This window comes from Eleutherodactylus coqui, chromosome 1 (assembly GCF_035609145.1).
Source record: "Eleutherodactylus coqui strain aEleCoq1 chromosome 1, aEleCoq1.hap1, whole genome shotgun sequence".
Lineage (NCBI taxonomy): Eukaryota > Metazoa > Chordata > Amphibia > Anura > Eleutherodactylidae > Eleutherodactylus > Eleutherodactylus coqui.
In genome coordinates this window covers 478774926-478794844 of record NC_089837.1, presented here as the reverse complement: position 1 = coordinate 478794844, position 19919 = coordinate 478774926, and the positions used below count along the sequence as shown (strand labels likewise).

General features: G+C 42.0%; 1 protein-coding gene across 2 annotated transcripts in view; it reads right to left on the bottom strand.

Annotated features, from left to right (window-relative positions):
- DGKA (diacylglycerol kinase alpha) overlaps positions 1-19919 on the bottom strand; it is a 154401-nt gene that overhangs the window by 81664 nt on the left and 52818 nt on the right. Inside the window, exon 2 of one of the 2 annotated variants that reach the window (XM_066585003.1) lies at positions 19303-19402. The exons of the other annotated variant lie outside the window; for it this stretch is intronic. The gene's annotated coding sequence lies outside the window, so the exon portion shown is untranslated. The remainder of the gene's footprint in view (positions 1-19302; positions 19403-19919) is intronic. 2 annotated transcript variants of the gene reach the window in all.

Here is a 19919-nt window from a genome sequence, read left to right as displayed (position 1 = left end):
GACATTGCGTGAAGGTCGCGGGACGCGCGTCATCGCCTAGCAACGGCATGGGAAAAATAAACATTTGAAGAAAAAAAAATCTGTACTGCGCATGTCCCACGGCTTGCTGTCCGGACCATCCGCAGTACAGATGAAGACTACAGAATACAGGTAGATGGGGTTGCGGGCCAGGCTGCGGGCTTTCGCATGCGGAATGTACAGGCGGCCTTAATATAACATAGGAATAGTCAACACATTAAGCCCTGGACTAAAAGAGAGACAATTGTAGGAATTTGGTCTGTGTATGCTTATGTGGATATTCCAATGAAAATCAGCAGTTTCCACCTAAAATAGTCATTCACAACACATATGCAAAAAGTAATGCAAAAGTGTACTATAATGTATCCAAAGTTTTCTATCAGGCAAAAATACACTAAGGGTGCTAGTATACGAGCGCTAGCGGCTGCTGATAGCGCATGTATTTTTCATGCATTTGCCGAGCTCAACCTGCAAGCACAGGTGCAACCCGGTAATTAAAGTTATTACCCAAGCACTGATGGCACTTGTGTAAGAGTGGCCAAAAAGAATTGACTTTTGACATATATGTTTTGCATTAAACAACTAGATACTGTTTATATGTTTTACTTTATTTCATAGTAAAATCTGTACGTAATTCTATTCTGTAAAAAAAGCAATGATCCCAATGGATACAATCGCAGATATGTGAAAGGCCCATGCTTTTTGAAAGCTGTATTTGCATGCATTTTTTGCATACAGTGGAGAATCCGTTTTTTGAGGACATATGCCTGAAGTATGTGCCACAAAGGTAAAGTGAATCGGTCTGTCACTTACTGTAGATAATGGATTTCATGGGTAATTATGTCTGTGCTAGCACGGTCTGTAAATTCGGTTCAGGTTTCAGTTATTTTTATGTAATGATTGATTAATTATGGATGAATTAATAATCAAGTAGAGGTATTCAGGCAAAGTAGATGCTTTGTGCTAATAGGAGGAATGACGAAATAATAAATGAAAAAATGATTGTTTCTCACATAATAAATGTACCTAGCTTTTCAGAATAAGATTCCATGTGCGTTCATGAGGAATAACACTATTTCTGGCTAGAACATGACTAGCATCCTTTATTTTTCACCATTTTTCCCTGCATCTCTAGCTTTCATTTCTCTCTGAGATGGTAGGAGAAGCCTACTGTTATGTTGTCTTCTAAAACTGCAGATTCTACTTCCTAACTCTCTGTAGCGCATACAGAGAATTAACACCAGCATAGAGGACAGTGTACAGCGGTACTGAGCAGTATAGATGTGATTTCAGGAGCTGTAGCACAGTAAATCATTCACCAGTTCGCTGAAAACACATCTGTGTGTGAATCTCTGCTTCAGTCTTCCTCCTCTCTATAGACTTTTAGGAGTAGCATGAGTAATCCTCCTCCTTCATTTACTGTTTTTCAATTTGCTATCTCTGTTAGTAGAGACAGGCATCGCTTGACAACAAGCAGTGGACAACAAATTCGAAGAAAGGGAAACCACTAGTGGTCAGCATTTTAGAGTGATTTTTCAGTACAAAAACATCATTTTAGGAAAATGAAGTTAGTTGCATTTTAGCTATCACATTGGCTATCACATAAGCACAAGCAGTTTGAAAAGTCAGTGACCATTTAACCCCTTAATGACGCGGACCCTTTTTTTCTCCCATTTTCGTTTTTTCCTCCCCCCCCCTTTAAAACATTCGTCCCGCAACCTCTCTTCATACTACCCCGACGCTCCAGGACGTAAATGTCCGTCCTGGAGCGGGAAGGGGTTAAAGAGCTTATATACATGGAAGCACTACATTGTTTCATGGCCATGAAAATCTACAGTGGGTTTTTAGCGAACAGCAGCAGGTTTTCCTCCAAGATTCTCCTGTACTTTGTCACCTTCTTAAAGGGGACCTATCACATTGAGAATTAAATCCAATTTGTCAGCACCATGTTATAAAGCAGACTAGTAATTATTAGGAAATTAAAGTACCAGTGTTTCTGAGCCCCTTACTAATATAATATAGTGAAAGGCATTGGAGTTGTAAGCACAGGGCTGCTGTTTTAGGACCTGCTGGTTTAGGACTTGTGATGACATCACCGTCATTGCGCCTTTACGGTGTTTGATAGATAATTGATAGCTCTGCTACATGCACATCACACACACAGCTCTGCTACATGCACGTCACACACAGCTCTTCTACATGCATGTCACACACACAGCTCTGCAACATGCACATCACACACAAAGCTCTGCAGCACGCACATCACACACACAGCTCTGCTGCATGCACATCACACACACAAGTCTGCTACAAGTACATCACATACAGCTCTGCTACATACATTCTTCATCCCATACAACATGGGTAACCACCAGAACAGCAGAGTCCTGCACACATTGATCACCCTCTGGTCATGTGACCCCGAACTCTTCCCACACAGATGACTGATCACATGACGGTGACATCATCACAGGTCTTGTAAGCCCGTAATCTGCACAGTGCTGAAGGACCTGTGATGACATCACCGTCATGTGATCAGGGGCAGAGCATGTAACTCACACACTCAGAGACAGGTGATCATTAGTATTTCAAAGTTGCTGGGCAGATTAGGTCAGTGATGGACAGCTGTGTATGACTGTTCACATAGAGACAGTGATCTAGCACCACGTTTTCTGGACTCCCAAACGGAAAATGTGCAGAGATTTATATCAATAAATTACAAATTATACTGAATATTTTCCCAAATATTATACATCAATCTACTCAGCTCTTCCTGCTCTATAACATAGCTTCCTGCGTCCGACAATGGAGTTTAACATACCCCATCATTGATAAGCTGCGCTAAACGTCAAAAATAGAACAAATTCCGCTTAAAAATCGTGGCGCTGATCGAGTGGCTGTCTGAGAGGCTCTATTCAAAACAATGGGAGCGTTATACCATAATTAGCACAGCGCTGAAAACGCTGCACTAATAGAGGTACAAAACCGCCTTTGTGGGGAGGCCTAAAGGTCGTTTCACATCCGTGTCAAAATCTCCGTCCAGAGGTTCCATCGCTGATCCGGCTGCAAATACCAAAACTGAGCTGGGTGGAAAGTGGGCGGATGTCATTATAGTCAATCGGAAGGTCCAGAGAAGGAACCGTTCAGCTATGGGGATCCCCCTTTCCTGCTCCCCGAACGAAACAGGAAAGCGGAATCCCCACAGCAGATGTGGAAGCACCCTAATCTATATATATTGTGTCTCTCATTTATCCACCATGAACTGTTTCTGGGTAGAGACTGTCATCAGACTGCACAAATAAATGTTTCCTGACATCATCCCTTCTAGAAGAAATGATAAATTGACCTGGAAAAGATGCAGAGTCTGCGCCAAGCTGCTAAGAATAGATATTGGACACAACTGCCCACAGAGGCCGTCACATCCCTCCTGTCTATAAAAAGTAGTTCATTTGAGAAAAAAAAAACTTCAGAAATGTGAACTTTTTTTTTACTCTACCCATAATGACAATGGCCACAAAAACACACAATGTGCCGCATGTGCGTGTGGAGGTTTACTAGTCATTAATGTTCCACAACTTCACAACTGCACAGCTATTAGTACGGCACTGTGCAGAAATTTGAAAAACCACATTGCCCTCCTTTCCTTCCAGTCGAGTATTGGGCCCAAACTAACAGTTTATGCAAACATAAGTGATGTCTCAGCAGATTTTAGAGCATATTGGCTATATCAAGGCAGTTTACACAATGATAAACATTTAAATGGTCACTAATGTTTCAACAAACTTGTGCTTATCTAATAGCCAATGTGATAACTAGCAAAAGTGCAAATCACTTTATGTACCTGAAATTGCATTTTAACTGAAAAATTCCTCTAAAGTGCTGGCCACTAGGGGACTCACTTCTTTCTAAGTTGCTGTCCCCACCTGTTGTCATGTGAAGTCTGTGTCTAGTAACAGAGACACTAAGATGAACTGCAGGAAGTGTATGTGTATTGACGGGTGAGGTGCTTGTTGCTGTCTCATGCTGCCCAGAAAGGTCTATGGAGAGGAGAGGGAGGAAGAGGGAGTTACTGGAGGGGGGAAAGAGGCAGAGAGACTTAAACAAAGATGTGCTTGCAGCTTCTAGTAAATGATTACCTCAGTGCTGGAGTTACATCTACACTGCTCAGTTATGTTGTATAATGTCCTCCACACTGCTGATATAGGTACACTACACAAAAATAGGATCTCCTGCTTTCTCTGTTTGTGCTGTGCATGGAAGGCATCAGAACATCTAGTCTCCACCTACCAGCTCAGAGAAAACTGAGAATTAGAGATGGGGCTTGCAGAGAGGAAAACTGGTTTAAAAATGCCAGAAATATGTCACATAATGGTCAGAAATACTGCTACTTCATATGACAGCTTATTCTAAAAAGTCAACTGAAAATTTAAGTATACTTTAAGGAACCAAAAGACAATTCAATGGAAGTAATTTTGGAAACATCATTTTTTTTTCTTCCTTTGAGTCATGCATCTCGGGATATCTACCTTGTAAATGGAGGCATTGTGGAAGAGTCTATAATGGATTTTTTTTTTGCCAGAACATGAACTACTAGAAAAATAGTCTTCAGAAGCCATTCCGTTCACTGTGAGCCCTGTAAAAAGTATGACTACAGCAAAAAGTAAAACAAAACAGCATTACTAGTAAGCTCAATGTAAATCTATTTCTGTTTTATTTATTATTCTAAAGCCTTTGACTCTGTGGATCATAATAAACTGTGGCAAGTTCTTGGTGGTTTGGAGATACCAAGTCACCTTGTATGCCTCCTGAGGAATCTGTATAACGACCAGGTAGCAACAGTAAGAACAGACCATGGATTGGTTTAAGATTGGGAAAGGAGTACAGCGGGGGTGTATACTCTCACCCTACCTATTCAACTTGTATGAAGAACACATCATGTGACGAGCGGGCTTGATGAATCCAAGGTTGGAGTTAAAATTTACTGGAAGGATCATTAACAATCTTAGATATGCAGATGATACATCTTTGGCTAAAAGCGAGGTGGAGCTGAGGAGCCTTATTTCCAAGGCGAAAGAAGAAAGTGCAAAAGCTGGGTTGCAGTTAAACATAAAAAAACAGGATTATGGCAACCAGATTGATTGACAACTGGCAAGTAGAGGGAGAAAACATGGAGGCAGTGACAGACTTCATATATCTAGGCGCAAAGATTACTGCAGACGCGACTTCACCCAGGAAATCAGAAGACATTTACTTCTTGGGAGGAGAGCAATGACCAATCTCAATAAAATAGTCAAGAGCAGAGACATCACACTGACAGCGAAGGCCTGCATAGTTCAAGCAATGGTATTCCTGATAGTAACCTATGGATGTGAGAGCTGGACCATAAGGAAGGCTGAGTGAAGGGAAATAGAACTGTGGTGTTGAAGGAAAATGCAGAGAGTGCCTTGGACCGCAAGAAGATCAAACTAGTCCATACTCCAGGAAATAAAGCTAGACTGCTCACTGGAGGGAATGATATTAACTCTTTCCGATCCACTGTCTGACATCTTCAGACATTCTGATTGAAGGCTGTACAGCTCCTATGTCGGAAGACATCCGGCAGGGTATTCTTACTGTGTATTACTGGCCACTTTGTTGTCGGGGGCCTCTCCACCATGTCCCATACTGCAGTACTAGCTCCAGCCAGCAGATAGGGCCATTGTATAATGGCAGAAAGAGAAAACCCCCTAGGAAACCCTGAATCCAAAATTGGATTGCAAAAGGTTAAGGGCAAAACTGAAGTACTATGGCCACATAATGAGAAGACAGGATACCTTGTAGAAGATGGTGATGTTGGGGAAAGTGGACGGCAAAAAGAAGAGAGGCCGACCAAGGGCAAGATGGATGCCTGATATCCTTCAGGTGACGGGATGGACCTTGGTGGAGTTGGGGGTGGTGACAGCCAACAGGAAGCTCTGGCGTGGACTGCTCCACCAGATCACGAAGAGTCGGAAGCGACTGAACGAATAAACAACAAAACAAGCTCAATGTAAAAATGCTATGGTTACAGTATCCACATTTTCACTTTTCAAACCTTAAGGGGAAAAACCCCAAATGCCACCTTTTTTGTGTCCCCAAAGTATTCTATACTCAGGTCTTACTATATTAGGGATGTGCTCTCCATGGAGATCCCTTCTCGTTTTTTATTATTTTTTTTTATTACACTTTGGGCCCTGATAAAAGATTTTTTATTTTGTAGCACAGAGTGAATGCAGAGAATGTATTCAGATACCAATTATTAACACAGCTGTCCTACTCTTTTTTCTGAGTTTAATGACTTGTCCAGGCAAGAGGCTTTTCTTCCTTCATTCTAAATAGCTTTCTCACATAGTATGAGAAAGCTGATTAGATATTAAGGCAGAATGTTAAGCCCAGCATGGAGGGGACTGAGAACATGATGCAGATCTGAACTGTCTGTCCTTCTCTTGTCTTCCTTAATATGAATAATTAATATGCATATAGTCTTATTTTGGACCGGGCTATTTATGGTGTAAAAGTCTGTATTCCGGAATTGAGAAATCCTACTGATACAGAACCCAGAAAATCTAAACGCTCATCATACTTCGGATGCTCAGACATTTATCAGGATATCAAAACGTTGTGAAAGTAGTCAGGGCACAACTTAAAGCCTGAATTTAGGCTAGATATGACCTTGTTGGCCTTCCAGACAGATAGCACTCAGGAAAGTAATACTTCTACAATTCCCTCAACGTTTTTAACCCCTTTAAGGACGCGGCCCTTTTTTTTCTCCACTTTCGTTTTTTCCTCCCCCCTTTTAAAAAAATCATAATTCTTTCACTTATCAATCGACGTCGCTGTATGAGGGCTTGTTGTTTTTTGTGAGACAAGTTGTATTTTTCAATGGTACTATTTAATGTACTATATAATGTATTGAAAAACATTTAAAAAGTGCAATGAAATAAGAAAAAAAAATACATTCAGCTATCTTTGCGTGCGTCTTGTTTCTACGGCGCACAAACTGCAACAAAAATGACATGATAGATTTATTCTATGGGTCTGTACGATTGCTACAATACCAAATTTATATAGTTTTTTTTGTTGCTATACTACTTACAGTTTTTTTAATTAATTTTCTGCTGCCACCTTATGGCAGCCATAAGGCTTTTATTTTTCCGCCCACATAGTTGTGTGGAGGCTCATTTTTTGCGGGATGTCTTGTAGTTTCTATTGGTACCATCTTGAAGTTCATACAAAAAAAAAAAAAATCGCAATTCTGATGTTGTTTATTGCTTTTCTGATTGGTGGGGGTTCTCACTGCTGAGACGCCCAATGATCCTACGATGGGGGGGGGGTCCGTTTCCCCCTTTGTTCCTTACTGTGACCATCCTCAGCAGTAAGTAGGCTGAAAGCTGTGGTGGTGATTCATGTGCTTTGCCACTCAAATCATTTCAACAGGGTTGATATAAATAGCCAAGATCAAGTGTTTGGCAGTCCCACTGAAGACGATTGAAGTGGCAACGTGACCGTTCCTCCATTTGATCTCCTCCTCACTGCAGGGGTTGCAATGAACCCACAATGAGGAGCAGATGAAGACACTGGTTAGGTGTCTCCCTTCCTTCTAATCTGCTGCCAACTACCTGTTGTCAAGCAAGTCTGTCTCTAGTAACAGAGATAACAGCATTGATTATAGGAAGTGAAGGAAGGTGATCACTGACGCTGCCCATATACATCTTTGAAGAGGAGAGCGGAGATGCTGCAGCAGCTAACTGGTAAGTGATTTACAGCTAATGGAATCACACCTACATTGCTAAGTACTTTTCTAGTGTCCTCCGTGCTGAGATTATTCCTCTGTGTGTGCTACAGAGTGTTAGTGAGCAGAATCTTTCTTTACAGTGTTAGAAGATGTCATAGCAGCAGCTAGTTTCCTTCCTCCAGCTCAGTGAGAACTAGAAATTGGAGATACAGCCTACAGAGGGGATAAAAACAGTGGAAAATGCAGGATACAAATTATATAATGGCCAGCATTATTCCTCGTGTACACATACAGAAGTTTACTCTGAAAAGTCATCTGAAAGTGCAGGTATGCTTTAAGAAAAAAATCATCCAAACATTTCATTACCTGAGTCCCCTGTGGCTACATCCATTTGCATACATAAAATAAAAGCATGTGCCAACCAGTATGATGGCAGTGTATTTAATTCCCATCCCACAAGGCAATTCATTCAGCACTTGCGTCCCTCTCTCAATTAACTTTATAGAAATGAATCAGTGCAATTATTGCTAAGACACTTTGGGCTCAGCTTCAGAAGATCAATAAGTAGATGATGGGAAAACATATGAAAGAGAGCCAGGAAAAAAAACAAACCAGAAGAGTGGGGAGTATATGATACCAGATTAGACACAGACAGAGGCGATTTATATACAAGCAGGTCTGGCATCGGTTTCCTGCTTTATACCAATATTACTGCATTATCAGCTCATTAGTCTCCCATATCCTATTAAGACTACAACTTCCTTATTAAAATGTCATAATAGTTTGCTATCCCAGCTCGCTAGACATCTGCCTCTTTGTGCATCTCTATGTCATACATGCTATTAAAAAGCAGCTTACAATGTGTCCATGGTGCAAAACCCTTAGGCCTCATGTCCATGGCTGTATCGGTAAAATGCTTTAGCGTATGGCTGCTAGTGCACCGCATGCCAGCATATCATGCACATACAGTCATGCGCAATTTTTTTTAACTTCTGTTTCATAGCGGGGTTGCATATGAAAATGCCACCCATATGCAATGTATTGTGTTTGAATAGCGTTGGCTTTCACTTACTCCATTCACCGCGTATCACACGGCTGTGCAATGCTCACACATAATACGCGCTGAAAAATGCCTGTGAATATGAGCAATAATGGTTATTTTAAGACACTCTTGCACTGAATCTGTACAATGGTGACCCATTTAATGTTGACTGCTATCTGTTCAGATTAGGGAGATGGAGGACCAAAGCACATCGCCGATAGCCGCACGGCGGCAGATGGACAACGGCGGGGTGGTGAGTCACAGCAGCAGGAACTGGACATTCCAGTAGCAGGGGGAAAAAAATCAGCATCAGCTGGGAGGGCAGATTAGCCTACAGCAGCGGCAGAGCTGAGAGTCGGCAGGGCAAAGGGGACAGGCACCTGCATGTCAACCCAGCGCAATTTTGTCTCCACCAATAGCTTTCGGTGGATACATAATACAACAGTACCCACTGTACATGTTCAATTTCAGTCCCCAAAATTATCTTTCTAGGTAGCATAGTGATAGTAGTGCAAAAATATAATGCATTTTGATACCTAAAATTTGCCATGTTTTATAGTGTTGAATTCTGCATAATGTTATATTGTTAGTGTTCTTATTCTCTGAGCTTCATAAATGATACACTTTTGGCTATTAGATCAATGTAAATATATATTATCATTACCTTGCCATTGTTGAGGTCTGAATAGTCAATCAAACTATTAAAAGTACTTTTTCTCTGTAGCACAAAGTTCAGTATCGGACATGATTTTTAATAGAGTTTTGTGAGATCACACAGTTATTGAATGTGACCTGGCAGAGTTCGCACATTTGGTAGTGAATGAATCTTTATATAACCAACACAATCTGAAATATATCACTGCAGCTGTCAAAGTGTTTATAATAAATTATTGGACTAGGTAAAAATGGCACAAAGAACAAGAACGTCTTTACAGCACTTTCCTCTCTCAATACATTTAAATAAACCCCAGGCAAAATAATATATAACATTTGTTCTACATCTGCCAAAAAATACTGTATTAGGGCTCGTCTACACTGGCGTTAGCCATAGTTTCCATTTCTCTGCACTGTTTGAGAAGAAGAAAAATGGAAATAAAAATGGAATTAAAGGGTTCAATTTTATTCCCCATTGATTTAAACGGGTCTTCATTAAAAACGGAAATATTTCTGTTTTATTCGGTTCCATTTCTGTTTTTCTAAAGGGGAAAAAAAAAACGCAGCTGACTCGTTAACAGAGGAAGGGAAGTGCATAACTGGGGCTAATACCAGTGTAAACGAGCCCTTACTGGTACTTATCATCTCCATTGTGGAGATCCCCTCTTGTCCTCGACTAGGTCACAGCTGAAGCCTGACTTGACCTTGCCAACGTGACTATCCAGCGGGACTGGCTTGTACTCTTTAAGCTAATTTTTAATGGCAAAATTGGTGTAATGTGTACATTTGCTCCAAATTCACTAAATAAAGGTATTAATAGTTGAAAATTTATTTGAAAATCTATGAGGAGGTGAAGCCACACTACATGGTCACTGAAACACAATATGAGCCACTTAGGTGTGTAGCTTGATGTTGCTGGGTGTGGTGCAAAGACTGTTCCTTCCCCCTCCACACTTATCACAGCCATATATAAGTTATGTTGTCACAAGTATTGGGACACCCACCAATCCTGTGCTGTCAGGCAAAGGGGATATGCAAACCAGATGGGAAGGACTGGGGCCACTGGTTATAGTGAAGCCCACCATGGGTAGAGACATTTCGGACAATGTGGTATTAGCTACCCTGTGTCAATACTTTGCTACAGCTCATATATCGTGTAGCATTGAGGTTTGGCTTGAGAAGCAGAACGCCTGCAAACTTTATTGGCCAACCCAAAGTTCGGTTCTGAATCCCATCGAATATCTTTAGGACAAACTAGAATATCGGATCTGTGCACGTCCAACATCCCCTGCATCACTATGAAAAATTCTCCTCAAGGACTGGAGGAAAATCCCTCCACATATTTATTGGAATTTAGTATAAAGCATGCATAGGAGGATTACTGCAATCACTTAGGCCAAAACTGGCCCAACACCGTATTGAAAATTGTGAATAAAATCGAATTTCATCCCCTTCACCTTAAGTCCTAATACTTTTGTCAACATAGTGTATGATGGTATTAAGGTGGTTTTGCACCTACGTTTGTGTCCTTTTAAAACTGATTAGTTTTTAACTGTTTTTGGACGATTACAAACTGAAACGGAACTGATACATGAATGCAAATACCTTTTTTGGGTTAGAATAGCTGATTATTGGCTATGTAGGTCATTGCACACTCCACAAGTTTCACTCTGGGAGGTCTGCCAGAGCTCTTCATCCAAGCCAGCATGATGCACACAATACACACCACTGGCTGGTGGGTGGAGGCTGGGCTTCTCCCTCCCCTTCCTCTTTTCTGGGCTTCTGTTTTCTTCCCTCCTCCAACCTCTGAGGTTCCCAATTGTTTTGCTTTGCAGTCTACTGATGACGCCTCCCTCACACGGGTGGATATTTGCTGCGGATTTCGCAGTCGGCGTCCGCAGCAAATACCACCTGTTACTTCCTATAGAGATCTGCTTTTTCCTACACACGAGCAAAAATCAATTGCGATTTCCGCTCGTGGAGGAAAAATCGCAGTATGCTCCATTTTCATGCGGGCTCCGCACACACGGCTTCCATTGGAATCAATGGAAGACGTCCGACCCACGTCCTGTCCGCAATAGCGCAGGGAAAGAAAATCAGTACTGTGTATGTGTGACGGTAAGCAGCTGGTTCCACCAGCAGTACAGAAAAGACGGCGACAGAGCAGGTATGCATAGACACCACTGCTGCCAGAGCCGGATTCCGTATGGCGTGTTCAGGGGGCCTATAAAGGATCCATTCAACACTGAAGGCAGACCTTAGCCCTTTAATTTGCTTACCCCTGTCATTGACCTTAGTGCAAACAACAAAACGGAAAGGTGCTTTCCACTTTTTAAAATGGGAACAATGACACTGCAAGCTGCGCCATTTTTTCTGTTCAGAAAAACTGAAAGCGAACGGAACGGAGTCAAACTGAACCCAAACTGAAAGCAAAAAAATGTATTGCTCTCTATGGGTCCAGTTTATAAAAAAAAAAAGGAAAATAAAGACTGAGGGACAGACGCCAATATGAAACACCCTTATGCCGTATGAAGCCTATAATCAAGAAGAATCAATATCCACAACACCATATTTCAATCAAGCATGAAAACGTAATTTTACAATCGGCACGATTGTTTGTTAGGCAGCTTCTGCGTCCTCAAGCACGGTAACCTGGCAATAAAAGCCACCTCTATAACCCCTGACTGATGTTCTTAGCAACTGAGTTTTATACCATTTCCTATGTGAGCCTCTAATATGAACTCCAAACTAAAATGTCAAGTATAGCTTCACTTTATGACAAATGTGTACCATAATACACCGCAATACTGACTCGGTGCATAAAAAGAAATCCCCAATATGGTCTGGAAATATTGGGAAGTGTTCAGTGTATCGATATGGGAATGTGCGTGTTAGCAGGTATAAGGATAATGTCGCCTGCATGTGGGCGGTAATGTTTACGTGTTTGCAGGTAACAGATTGTCTGTGTGGGCGTAGAGCTTGCATATTTGCAGGTTTGCTGGCTTTGTGTATGTACACTGTGGTAACAACATCTGCTTCCCTACATCAATTCTGCTCTTTTTCATTCTTCATCTGGACCCTGTAAGCTTATGGTATGTTGTTAAACATGACATTATTGTCTAATATTGGTCAGAATAACAAATACTGAATATCTAGCATGATCTCAAAGGCCTGAATGTATCAACCACAAAGGCTATTTACCATGTGCAGAATCGCAGCAATACATTCTGTGACATGACCCATCTGTATGTTGCTCAGAACTGCCTGCTGTTGAAGACCAATTACAATATAAGATCTAGAGATTTTCTCTCCCGTCTTCCCAGGTAGATCCGTCGGAATAACAATTTGCAGTTTGCATCTGCTTATATTCACTACGTAGAGGAGAATCTTCGAATGAGGCAAGAATAGAGAGGTTCCCCCTCCTTACTGTGCTACAGTATCTATCATCAAGGAGCCTACAGAGACAGCAGGCTGGGCAAACTTAATTTAGTGCCAGAATTTCTAATTTAGCTGTGTAATAGCTTTTTTTTTTCATATGCAGTGAACCTCTCCTAGTCTGGCACGCTCCGTACATCCATTCATCTGGAGGGCTTTGTGACTTCCAGAGTCGAGTCCTGACCTCTGCAGCTCTTAGAAAAAGACTTTTGCAGCTGTAATCTGAACACTCTCATGTGTTTCTGTCAATGACAAGGTCAGAGGAGCAAATAATTCTGGATTAAACTACAGCAGAATTTGGAAATATGGTGCAATTTGGATAGATGGTGGACAAACTTGATTTTCAGACTTTATGGAAAAGGACTGTAACATGTATGTCCATGGCTTTTCCAACTGAGTGAGGCATCCATTGCTAATATTGGTGCCATTTGTATTTAAGTACTGTTACCAGTTTCCAGGTTGTGACATACAGCTGTATTTCAATATGTTTCCAGCCTCAAGCATGATGGACAGCAATGAATGGGATCTGAGACAGCGAGAATGGTTATTAAAGGGGTATTCCCATCTTAGCCTTTCATGGTCAAGATGGTAAAAACCCGGCCCTCTATTTCCGACCATCTATTGGAAACAGTGAAGCGCTTCAGCCCAGCGCTGTTTGTGTAGCTCTGGAGGTGTATGAGACGTGTATAATATGTCTTTGTTTGCATCGGTAAAAGTAGGGACTCATCTGGTGTTTTCGGTCTAACCCAGTTGTCTTTGGCCAACCTCAAATCTAGAGAACTTCCCAATAGCCACACATCCGGGTGGGCAGTCCCCCAAATACACGGCACACCCCACCCAAAGATTAGTGTGTTACCTACTATAAAAGTTAGTCTACTCCCACCAATAAGTCTGCTTGAGAAAAGGTCTCTGGATAGCCCCGAAACGCGTTGCAACTTGTATATAAACCCATTTCAGCTTAATGTATGTTGCTATGATGTTGAATCAATAAATTCTTTGACTGAAGATCCAGGACGAGACAAACTTCTTTCATCAAACGTCTTGCACTATTCCTTATGAGCAGAGGACCAATTTTTTTCATTTTGTATTGAAGCGACTAAGAGTTATGGAAACAGTGTAGCACAGTGCATTACTCTGTTTCCATAATGTCCCAAATTACAGAAACAGTGTAGCGCACTGTTCTATGCTGTTTCCGAAGCTCTAATTCACTTCAATGGCCCTAAGGAACCAGCGCTGGGCTGAGGGGCTCGTCCGTGTTTGCAGTTACCAGCTAGCAGTTTCCCTTCTCGGCTATGAAAAGCTGAAATGAGAATACCCCTTTAAAGTACAATGTGGGAAGAGTATTTAAAGTCAATCTTTCAGGTACATTCTTTTAATTAAAGCATTAAAGGGATAGTCTGATAAAAAAGAATGTACGAAGGCTGATTGAAAATGAATGAGACTGCTTGTATCTCTTCTTGCAGGCGGTAGATCTGACAACACTATACAGGTGTTTGTGACCGTCATACATCAGTGTGTCTTGAATTGGTAGTTTCTTTGTCACAATGTGTTGAGCCTCTTGAAATGAGATGCAAAGTGAAGGCGAGAGTGCACAGAACGTCAGCCTTCTGTCTTCTTGTAACAGTTCATTAGTCTTGGCAATGTTGACATCTGCAACTGCTGTCGATGGCCTCCCTGACTGCTCTTCATAATTCACTCGTGGGTTGCCCTCCTTAAAAGTGCTTCCACCACAGAAATACCGTAGCGCAACTAATCATTTCCTCACCATATGCTTGTCATAACACTTCAAAAGTTTCATTACTGCCCTTCCCAAGCTTAGCACAACATTCAACTGCACACCTTTGTTGTACTTTTAGAGAAACTTCTACTTCATCCACCAAGATGGCACATATGAAAAGCTTCCATGCGCTGTGACGGAAGGCTGAAGACTATAGCCTCATGTTCTTGGGCAGATCAGATTCCGCATGCGGCTTTCCGCAACTGGAGCCCTGCGGAAACCATTTGCGGGAGATAGCACATGTAATGGTTTTTCCACGTGGATGTACGCGGATGCACTGTGGATCATCCATGCGGAAAAAAATCCGCAACCCCACCTCCCAGACTTTTCCCCACCTCCCTAATTGATTTTAAACCTCAAATCCGCAGTGCATCCGCAATTGTATTTGTGGCTGCACTGCAGATCTTCCTCACCCACTGACTCCTGTTGAGCCCGTCCACATGGAATCCGCACTGAAATGGAGCATGCTGTGATTTGTTTTGCGCACCAAACGGTCCACAAATGAAATCCGCATACTTAAATTCAGTTGCGGATGCCAATGCTTCCCTATGGCACGTTAAATTGCAAATCTTCTGCACAGGTGACTTGTGCGAATTCCACAAATTAAATGGACATGAGGCCTGTTGCTGTACAATTAATTATTCTGATTGAAAGACTGGAATTAGGAAGGAATTTTTTCCCTTAAATGGGGAAAATTGGCTTCTACCTCATTGTTTTTTTTTTTTTTTCCTTCCTCTGGATCAACATTAGGAAGATAACAGGCTGAACTGGTTGGACATGTCGTTTTTTCGGACTTACATGCTATGTTACTACATTGCATGACGTAGCGGTTGACGCTCGGCTATTTCCATTAGCCTCATTGAAATGAATAAAACATTGAATACGCATGCTCGGCCAGCGCTCCATTCTTAGTGACATCACTACAAGGGGAGGAGCAACCCTCACAATGATAACAGACATGGATTGGCAGGGGATAGCAGATAGGTTGAAATTGTGGGACAGCCCTTTTAACATTGTAGAAGCTACTAAAAGAAGCTTACTGCAGTGTTATTTAAAGCGGTTTCAACAACAAATTAGTGGGGGTCCGCTGATGGGATCTCCAAAATCATCAGTTGAAGAAACCGTACAGCATTTTGCAGGACAAAATAGTGCAGAATGCTGTGTTCTTTGATGCTGGATCTGCGCCAGTGGCTCTGAATGCAATCTCCATCGAAGATCTGCACATAGTAACAAAGTATGTCAGGCTGAATGAAGACAATGTCCATCGAGTTCAGCCTGTTTCAACCCCCTTGTTGGTCCAGAGAAAGGCAAAAAAAATAAACCCAAGCAGCCATTTAGCTTATTTGGAGGGAAAAAAAATCCTTCATGACTCTATAATGTCAGCCGGAGTAATCGCTGAATCACATGGCCTAATCTGATTGTTAGGGGTAGCGCATTCCAGAGAACTGGTGCAGACTGAGAAAAATCTTGGCGGAGGTGTGAAAGGTTAAGATCATGGAGCAACTTCGAGTGGTTTCACACCTGCTTTCCTGCTTCCGAATCATCGTGGCTGAATGGTTCCGTATCTGGACAGAACCGAATAGCGCCGGGGCGGACCCCATTGATTAAAATGGGGTCTGTCCAGCTACCTGGGTTTGGAATAGAGAAAAAAAGTGACGCAGATATGAAACGGCCCTTAGTCTGATAATAATTTGGATGCTATATACTTAGGAGACATAGGCAGCCTAGTGATTTATTCTTAGCCTGGATCCCTGTAAATGCCAATGAAGAAAGACAAATGAGCTAATATTGGAAATAAAGGGTATTCTTGATTACCATACTGTATCATAAACTACTATATCAGCTTCGGCTTGCTTGCTGTAGGGGAACACGGCAAAATTCTAGTGAAATTGACAATGTTTTTCGCTTTGTATAAAGACTGTATAACTTGGCATGTGTGGAGAGGGTAACAAAGCTCTATTTAGTTGGCAGAAAGCACACTAATGTTCAACCAGACATGTTTTGTACTTCGCACATAAAAGGTGTTTTTTTTTTTACCTTGTGCGTGACAATAAACACAGGACAAAAGGTATACAGCGGTCTTGTACTTTCCTGATCGTACACAACTCAACAATTCACATTCCAGGACCCAAGAGTTGATGTGAATCACTGTAGGTCAGTGACAAACAGTCCCCGCTGGCCATCATCCTCCCACTTACCTACTGAACTAAAGCAGGAAAATAATATTCCTCCCACACATCCAAAATCAAGGACGGCCAAATGCTGTTATGTTCAATTCTCTAAGGCCAAAGCGCTCACAAGACATGAAATCAACCAATTCCTACTCTTGTGTATTTCCCTCTATGAGATGTTCCTTGCAGATATTAGAAAGTCCTTCGGGCGTTGTAGACAAAGATATCTCTATTGTTCTGCACATTTCAAGAAAGCTTCTCTTTTTATATACATTGTTTCAGGTTTGCACACTGCTTATATATAATGCTTGTCAATGACGTTTTATCATCTCTATCTATGTAGAAAATACAAATTAATGTGTTCTATTAACGGTGTTACAGATGCATCTATTACTTGGCAACCTGAAGAAACATATTGCAAGCCGAATATTAAATCAATACAAAGAGGAGTGCCGTACTGTGGGCACTCTAATAGTCACTGTAGTACATATTGTAGATGTCGTTCAGTATAAATGGATACTTTGACAGATGGGATACTTCTTTTACCAATGAGTTATTTAATCTAACCAGGTGCTTATATCAAGAATTTTATGGTATGTATCCGCACAACTGAGAATGAGGGATAAGTGAGAACACCTCTTTACTGATGAATGCTACTAAGTTGCAGCTAACTTTTGCCATCAGCATGAGCACTTGCCCAAACTCATACTCCTCAGGCCCACTACTGTTGAAGCTTTACATAAGTGTGTAAATGAAGGCTCACGCTGAATGCAGAAGACGAGATCGACCACTATCTTCTGCATACAGCTGTTGTCCTCTTGGAGCGCTCAGCTGGTATCCAGTTGAGTGCTTCAAGCGGGGTATGCAGAACACAGCTGGAGCGCTGTCTTCTGCATACTCCTACTGTGTTCACGGAGTGCACAGCTGGTATACAGCTGAGCGCTCCAAGCGGGGTATGCAAAACACAGCTGGAGCGCTGTCTTCTGTATACTCCTGCTGTGTTCACGGAATGCACAGCTAGTATACATCTTAGCGCTCCGAGCGAGGTATGCAGAACACAGCTAGAGCGCTGTCTTTTTTATACTTCGGCTGTGTTCTCCAGCTAAAACAATATTATCGACGGTATCCCGCTGAGAACTAAGTGTGCGGTACTGATAAGGCTCATTGTTCTCTTTCAGCTTGCTGAAAGCCAATGATGAACAACTTGTTAACGAAAACTGCATGATGTCCGTGCAGTTAGACCCAACGATTCTCGCTCAAAAGACGGCTTTGAGCGATTTTTGAGTGAGAATCGTTGGGTCTAAATGGGCCTTAACACAAAACACCCCAGTACCCTTCTTACCTAGAACAATACTTTCCCAAGATAGGCCAGCAACAGTAGATCAGCAGGGTCTGCTGCCCAGGATCTCCATTGATCAGCTATTCACTGGGCCAGCACTCTTGTACACTGCGCTGATTTCTGCAGGCAACAGAGAACTTCATTCCTACTTTATTATTATATGCAATACCAAGCCTGGCCAGTGCAGTTGGAACGGAGATGTGTATTTCCCGAAGAAATTAGCTTAGTGCATAAGCGCACTCTCCCGGCAAACAGCTTATAAGTGAGGGTCTCAAACGGTGGCCCCTCGTTAATCTACTATTGATAGCCTATCCTAAGGATAGGCCATCGATAATTTAGAGCTAGATAACCACTTAAAATGGGGTATCTTTGCTACCTCCACCGTTAAAAAAAATGTAGAAACACAAAGTACAATTTGTGAAAAAAGGCATCACTAAAATAGAAAACATGGTGCTCAAAATGGCTTGTAAGCAAATCCCGAATTTGACTGTATCCATTTAACTCCGACTTGAAAAGACTATTTAAGGTGTGTATACATAATGTATCAATAGTAATCAGGAATCCTAAAATAGACTTTTCCTACCAACGTAGGAAACATTTTGGTCTGAATGCCGAGGCGTCAAAGACAAGGATAGAATAAAATAGAGCACTGCTGGCCTTTTTTGGTATGGTATTACATCAATCTCAAAGACTAGTATTTAAAGTGTAAGAAACACAATGGGGGAGATAAGTTAGCGAGGATTACGGTTCGGACATACGTAGCATCAACCGTACAGCGGCACAGCTTCAGGTTGATAATGTCTAGATGATTTTTGCGGTAAATAGCAGTTTTACCTGCAAATCCGTGCAGCTATTAACAATGATTGTCCAGTAAGGTGTAAAAAGTGGAAAAACAACAATAATAAAACACAACACAGTAAATTGGGCGCAAAGCATGTACAGCACATTTTTGGTGAAATTTGTGCCCCAATTGTGTCACATTTTACGTACCCTGTTTCCCTGAAAATAAGCCCTAACCTGATTTTTTTTAGGATTTTTCAGGAGGCTTGAAATATACGCCCTACCCCAAAAATAAGCCATAGCTGCATTACATAAAGGAAAGGAATAAATTACCTAGCAAGCTCGCTCCAGGTCCCTCCTGCTACACTCCGAGCTCCGACAAGCTTCTTGCAGTCCTCAGCCGCCCACAGAAGGCCACTTCCTGGGTAATCCTCTTGAAAAATTAAAATATAGTGTCAAAAACGTTTTCCTATTTTTTTTAATCCATTTTGAAAAGAAAATATGCATTTTGCCCACAAAAACCTGTTTTAGAACTTATTCACACAAGTGTATACCGGCCGCTTTTTCACGCCCGGCCAATATACGCTGTCCATGTGTTAAAGCGCCCAGCCGGACAAGATAGCGCATAGCTCATTTTGGCCGGGCGCTTTTACGCCAGCCAGGAAAGATACTTCAGTAACTATCTTACTGGCCAGAATACGTGGGCCGCTGCCATAGACCCCCATGGGAGCTTATGGGAGCTGCCGGAGAAGGAAGGTGGGAGGGAATTTAGCAGCGTGTCTGCTAAACTCCCACCCCCTTCCTCCTTCTCTCCACCCCTTGCCGGCTGTTTGGAGTAGGAGGGGGCGGGAGCTAGTTGCTAAGCTCCCGCATTGTCCCGCCCCCTCCCATTGCTGGCAGCCGACAAGGGGCGGAGATTTGTCTGCCCATTCACACACTTTTATGGCGCT